Here is a 7,324-nt window from a genome sequence, read left to right as displayed (position 1 = left end):
ACATGTCTACTGAGCCCTGACACTATTCTTTAACCCTGACCTTGTGCCCTGAGTCTTACCTCCCACAGGCAAAGAGCAAATACCCAGCTGCCTGACCAGACCTTAGATCTACATTGTATCCCTTTGGCTAAGCTGCATCAGCTGGCCCAACTGGCTTGATCGACAGTTTCTTTTAAATGCCATGGCGCGCTCAGTTGTCCGGCCAGTTTATCTTCCACTAGTCTTACAAACAGCCATCACATTATACCATAAAGACGTCTCACACCATTCTCTGGGGTCCCACATCACAGAGAAGTCTCAACTGTTTCTAGTGTCCCAGAACAGGCAGTCATCAAATCATCCTTATGTAAAACAATGGATAGGATGGATAGTCAACATCGCCAAGCACATGGCTTTGACATAAGCAATCAGTTTAATGTGATTGTCTGTCTCAAAGCAGCCAATTGTGAGTTCTTACGCCCATTATTATCTGTCTTTGTTTATGTCTGTCTTTGCTCATATATTTCTTTGCTTACGACTGTTCAGTAATGTAAGCTGCTCTGTAATTGTTTGTTTTTGTTGAACCGTAACTTATTTTGCTTTCATTGCTGCCCATGTGTTCTGCTTATGTCTGTGTTTTATTATAACTGTAACTCATGTGTTTTACACCATGCATGACTATTGCTTTAAACCGGTTCCTTGATTTTAGGTCGCCAACCTCATACGTGACCAGGAACTAGCCTCCTGACTATTTCCGGCTTATATACAGTAATGTTTATTAATATGCACTGTCCCTGAAAAAATAAAATAAATAAAACATTGAATGGTGTGGATCATCTTCTAGCTGTTAAGTGCATTCTATACCCTCCCTGTCTTCAAACCCTCATTATCCTATCAAAGCTGAGTCTACCATTACACAGAGAAATTGTACACATATTGAATTAGGACAAGTATGGCCTTACATCTGGATCAATGAGAAAATACTGTTAGCCCTGCACAATATGTGCCATGTGTTTGTCAGTTGCAGCAGCTGCAACAGCTACACATTTTCCCCAGAAGCAGTAATATTGCCCTTTGCAGATCATATGTAACAGAATCTTCTTATTTACCCTTCAGAATAAAGTCTAGCATACCTTGATTACCTCAAGTTACCCAGTTGACGATGGTCGTCCCTCGCTGTGAAGTAGAACTTTGTGTACGACCAACCAGTGTGCAGCTCTCCTGTTCGTTCTATTTTAAAATGTAACAGGAAAAAAGGCTTCAGCTTCATCTTTTACTGGTACAGTAAACACAAATAATTTGTTTCCCCTAGTAGCCTCAAGCGTCATGAGGAAAAGGGAAGAAAGAGAGGGGGAAGCATGATTGATGGCTTTACCCCCTCTGGTTTTGAGATTCATACACTGTAACATGTCTAACGTACACCAGATGTAAGGTGCGTATGTGGATTAGGGTTAGGGTTGTATGTGTGTGTGTGTGTGTGTGTGTGTGTGTGTGTGTGTGTCCATACATGAGAGAAAGAGACGGGCTTCAACAATACTGTCCTCATTTTCACATCAAGCATCACTTTGTTGTAGGTATTGAGATATCATCAATAGCCATCAATAGTAATCTGCAAAGAATGGCAGTGCTATTATAGGTCTATTGAACTAGTGTTTGTTTGGCTTGAAGACAATTACACCACTGCACATAAGCCGTGTTTCCATTCGATTGTCAAACTAATATTGACAAACTTTTGAAATGCCAAATAAGGAGCACTTCCATCAACTGGTGGGGAGCAAATAAACGAGGCTACAGCGTAGTTTCATCAAAAGTCGGTGCTATAGGCTACGCACAGCTGTAATCCACCTAGAAAGAGAGTAGAAGGAGTCTAAGTTGCTAATCAGAGACAAAACAAATCATCTTGATCATCTAAACGCATCTACGAGAGACAAATGGAGAGAGGTCTTCAGGAATTGGTCCAACTGAACTGGGCAAGTTTAAATTCATTCTTTAATTCCTTCATGTCAGCTATAATTTTCCATGTTTCATGCTGTTGGAGACGATGACGCGTTATGGGAATATCTGAACAGATTCCGAACTGATTCTGCAAAAACGTCTTGATCAACTTCATCAACGTTTTTTCAACAAAGGTAAAAAACATCTCAGACAAGTGTAAAAGTGTTTTTGAGGACACAGCATCGTCTATAATATATATATATATATATATATATATATATATATATATATATATATATATATATATATATTTGATCTGTTCTCTTCCTTTATTGCGGCACAAAACTATATTTAGATGCAAAGGAAGGGGGTTGGTTGTTTGGTAAACACTTCCTGTAAACACAACAGTATGCCATTTGGAGGGAAAAGTGTTGAGTGTGCATCTCATGTGAGCAACGAGACTACAACCAAAGCCATTCTAATCATTTCCAGGTTAATATCTGACAATAATAAAACCAGTAACACCACATTATTCAACTGTGTCAGGCTCTGCTGCGAGGGAATTTATGTAATGTTCCCTTCATGCTAAAATCACCGTTTATCGCAGGTTTATATGTGGATCAGTACACATTATCAAAACATCCCTTGAATTTCTTGCGGTTTCTGCTGAAGGAAAGACAACGTGGATACAAAACATCCGTATGATTCTAATAACAGCAAATAAGTGGGGAGACGAGGAAACAGCTATTTTGAGAGCAGCGCTAAAAGGACCTTGACTGTGTTTATCAAATGTGTGAGTGTGGATGTGAAATTAGCTTGTGTGAACGTGTATGTGTGTGAGACTGTTCCATAGGCGTGTCTGTCAGGCCACCGGTGACCCTCAGATTCCCTGCTGTGCGACGTCATGTCACTTCCCTCCTTTGTTTCCCGGCTCAAGAGGACCTTTCTAAAAATGTCTTTTTGTTTTAAGGTTCTCAACAGCCCTCCTTCCTCCTTTGCTTGGCAGCACTGTGCGTGTGTGCGTGTGTGTGCGTGTGTGTGTGTGTGTGTGTGTGTGTGTGTGTGTGTGTGTGTGTGTGTGTATGTGTGTGTTTGTGTGTGTGTGTGTGTGTGTGTGTGTGTATGTGTGAGTTTTGGAGCTGTTTGTACATTAGTGATATATAACCCCCATATAGTTGGTTCCAAAAACAGGAAGTGTTGAGATGCAGATGAGGATGCTGAAGGGTGTGTATTTTCCCCTCCGGTTAGTACCTATATACAGTCAAGCTTCCTGTTTCATAACACACTCTGGATGTGGTGAGGTGCATGTCACCACACACTTTATTTGGAGTGACATACACACTCTCAAATATAATGTACCTCCCACGCTGTCCTGTAGGATTCAACTCTGCGCAGAGTAACCTCTGGTCTCGACCACAGCAGTGTTGGGACACAAAGCATCCCCCGAGGCTCTAAAGGAGCTGCCAATTATATTCTGACAGGCATGATGTAACTCTCTCTCTCGGTCACCATGACTATATTGAGGTGTTGCAGCAAGAACACCGTGTAATAGTGTTACAATGTTATAATTAAGGCCTGCACACTGATATCAAGTCCAAGGGAAGCACACATGCTTTTCTCCTTCATGGAAAGTGGCTTTTGTCCAGGTGAATAAGTCGCTTCCAGACTTCCAACACTTTCAATGCATTCCTTCAATGAAGCGGTACAACAATAAGGATCTGTATTCAGAGGCCGAGATATAGGATGCACCAGGCGGGAGAGCTGATAAGCCGACCTCAGGGGAGCAGCCCTGCCCGGACCAGGCCCTGCCCATGGGATGGCAACCATCTAGGGAAGAGGACAGTGATGATTATTAAAACAGACTGACTGTGTGCTTTGTGTCACTGTGAGTATGGTTTGTGTGTGTGTGCGTGTGTGTGCGTATGCGCGTGTGTGCGTGTGTGTTTGCGTGTGTGTGTGTGTGTGTGTGTGTGTGTGTGTGTGTGTGTGTGTGAAGTATAGTTTGTTTTATATATAGGCATTGATTCAGAGACTCAGGAAGAGTTCATTCTCATCCAACAAGTCCTCATATCTAAACGACCATGAGGTTATTTCTCATTATTGGCTTCACTGACCCCTATGACCGTTACAAATATGATTCCTGCAAGTATTTTCTGCCATTTCTTAGGGTACGATTTGGTTAAGTTGAGGCAACTAAAACTACTTTGTTGAGGTTAGAGAAAGATTGTGATCATGGTCATCTGATCCTATCACTTTATTTATATAGCACCTTTAATAACATAAAATGCAACTCAAAGTGCTCCACAAAAAAAATCAACAACACACTTGTTAAATCCGAAAACACAAAAAGTGAAGATCAATACAGTAATAAAATACTTAAAACATAAAAGATAATACAAGTAATAAAACAAGTTAATAATAATAAAATAATTTTTAAAAGACAAAGTATGAGAAATATCAATAATTAATTATTAAAAGAAATAAGAATTTTCTAAAAAACTATCAACAGAAGTGTCGTGTCTGATTTGTGGTGAGCGGTGCTTTAACAAACCTTTTGTCATTAATTTTTGGTACATTTAGCAAACCGATGATGAATCTTTACTGAAAAGAATCATTAGTTGCAGCCCTTAAAGTGGTGGAGCGATCAATAGACCAACATGATCCATGCTGACTAAATATGCCTCAAGACTTGATTGATGGAGACTTGAATGAATATAACTTAGCGAAAGTTCAGACAGGAAGACTGTCCCTCATCTTCTTATTTCACATCTGTCCCTTTTTTTCCCCTCTGATGCTAATTGTGGGCGGGTCACCACTTTACTCAACCCTATCATGTCTCTCCTTGGTGTCCTCAGCCAATCAAAGGTTAAAAGTGGTCTCTCTTTGCTGTCAGCTGTCATTCCAGGTTGATAGCAAATAACATCCTCCACCCCATTCACCGTCAAGTCTTCAGCAGCATCCCCACCATCAGGACTTCTTCTCCATTGCGTCCATCTCAGTCATCTCCTCTTCACCACCACCAGTGTCTATCGGACACTGCTGGAGTGTTGGAAACCGAATAGTCATTTTGAGAGACCTTGTTATTTTTCTGGTTTGCTTGTTTACTGAAGCAAAAGTATTTCTCAGCTGATTACTCAATTTGTCATGGTAAATCTTGGTAGAATACTCAATCACTAAAATAATCGGTAGCTGCAGCCTTAGTTAATTGCATGTCTGTGACAGGAGGCACACTTTGGTCTCCTGAATTAAACATAGAAAAGCCTACATGCCATTCCACCAACCCACCTCCTGACTTTCTGCACAGAGTGCTTCCTTTGTTGGCACTGAATGTTGACATCTGACCTAGATCGTGAGGTGCACAAGTGTCCAATATGGACATAATTCTTCTGGATAATGGATTGGGTCAATAGAAACCAATGTTAAGTGTTGATAGGAGGCTAGCAGTTTCAGAGTTGACACTCACACACAAACAACCGCTTTGGACTCTAGAAGACATTTTGTGGTGCTATCTTTATTTGCATAAACACAATAGGTCACTTTTTGCAGGTAGTTTTGCATATTTGAAATACTGGCCAATGTTGTTGTTTTCCTGGTGAAGACTGGTCTTTTCTGGCAATTAAAAGTCACAAGTGCTCGCAGATTTAATGTATTTCACCAGTTTTCGGCTTGGAGGCAAGATATCGAAAAGGAGATAATATACATAAAAAGTTCTACCAATAAAGATTAGTAAAACCTTGTCTACGGTGTCACCACCTCTTGTCCCGTTCTGTCTTCTCCTGTCCCTTCCTCTACCTCTTCATTGAGTCTTTTCCATACACTCAACAGGGGATCCTGTGTTGGATACGCTCCAGGAAACTCTATCCCTGTCGAGCAGCTTCCCCGCTCAGCTTCTAAAAGGGCATCATAGCCCGTTGCTCTATTTACAGGCCTGTGTGTGTGTTTGTGTGTGTGTGTGTGTGTTTTCCGGTATCACAGCTCTGAAATATCTCTATCAAAGAGAGCGCCAGGAGCCAAGGAGGCACCAGACTCCACGCGGATGTCCACCTCAATGCCGAGCGACAGTCCCACAAACGACTATCACACAGAATACAGAATGAGATTTCCATATGCTCAGAAGTAGGAGATGAAGAGGAAGGAGGAGGGACAGAGACAGTTGGAGAGGAAGAGGAGAAGGAAGCTGAAAATTAAGGGAAGTGAAAGAAGAACTATAAAGGGTGAAAGCTGTGTGAAGTCTTTGTGAGGTGGAGGCTCCTTGGGGCTTTGGTGCACAGATAAAGGGGTTTGTTGATTGAAGATCTGTTTGAAAGACAATTTGACACATCGTTGGAGCTTTGCTGCGCTTGGCATTTGAATAAAATACAGAATCTCATGGTTGGAGCCCCGAGGAGCTCTGACCAGCAAGCTGACCCCTTGATCAAACCATTGACTACCACCCACTGAACTCAGATCAGTTACTTGAGACTCCCACTACGCCTCTCCAAGCCAGATAGGACTGCTTTATTCCCTGGCAATCTGCTGCGCTACACCTCAGTCCAAACTAAACACATTTCAAAAGCAGGACCCTGCACACACACACACACACACACACACACACACACACACACACACACACACACACACACACACACACACACACACACACACACACACACACACACACACACACACACACACACACACACGCTTGCTTGTGGCTGGCTCTGGATTAGACGACACTATCACAAACCTTTGGAATAAACAGCATCCTGTGGGAGCATTAAGTTGAGTATATCCATCCACAGCAATGTGATAACACTGGGCCTGGACCCAGATACACCCAAAAGGACACACAGCTTATTTGCACATGAACACACACACATAGCTTGCAACTGGCTACCATACCCCCCAACTCTCATAAATACACAGAGCCCCTGGGCTTTGATCATTCTTGGCCAACAAAAGACTGACTAATGACTTAACAACAGAAACATGCGTTAACGGCTTTTTCTCACTCTTGTATAATGTTTGCCAGGTTCTGCTAGTCATTGTGCTGTTTAAAGGGGGGAACGCAACCAGTAAGCTCCTTCTGCAATTGTGCCACACACAACAGCATCTCGTAAAACGATAGAACAGCAGTCTTTCAATATTTCATGTTTGATTATTACAGTACAGCTGCTGCCTTTGTTATGAGCAGTGGTGGAGGAAGTATTCTGATCCTAACTGAAGTAAAAGTGCTCACGTCAAAAGTATGTAAGTAGTAAATGTAAATGTACTCTAAGTAAAAAGTTTAATGCAAAAATCCCCTGTGACTGTAACTGCAACTGATGCTGATTACTTTCTCCATTAATCGATTGATTGTTTGCTTTATACAAACATTATAAACATAATAATAATAATAGTTTGTTTTCTCGAACAAGCAGTCCAAACATTG

Source organism: Echiichthys vipera (assembly GCF_963691815.1).
Source record: "Echiichthys vipera genome assembly, chromosome: 3".
In the NCBI taxonomy this organism is placed as follows: domain Eukaryota; kingdom Metazoa; phylum Chordata; class Actinopteri; order Perciformes; family Trachinidae; genus Echiichthys; species Echiichthys vipera.
The sequence above is the reverse complement of the archived record's forward strand: the minus strand, read 5'-3'. Positions refer to the sequence as shown.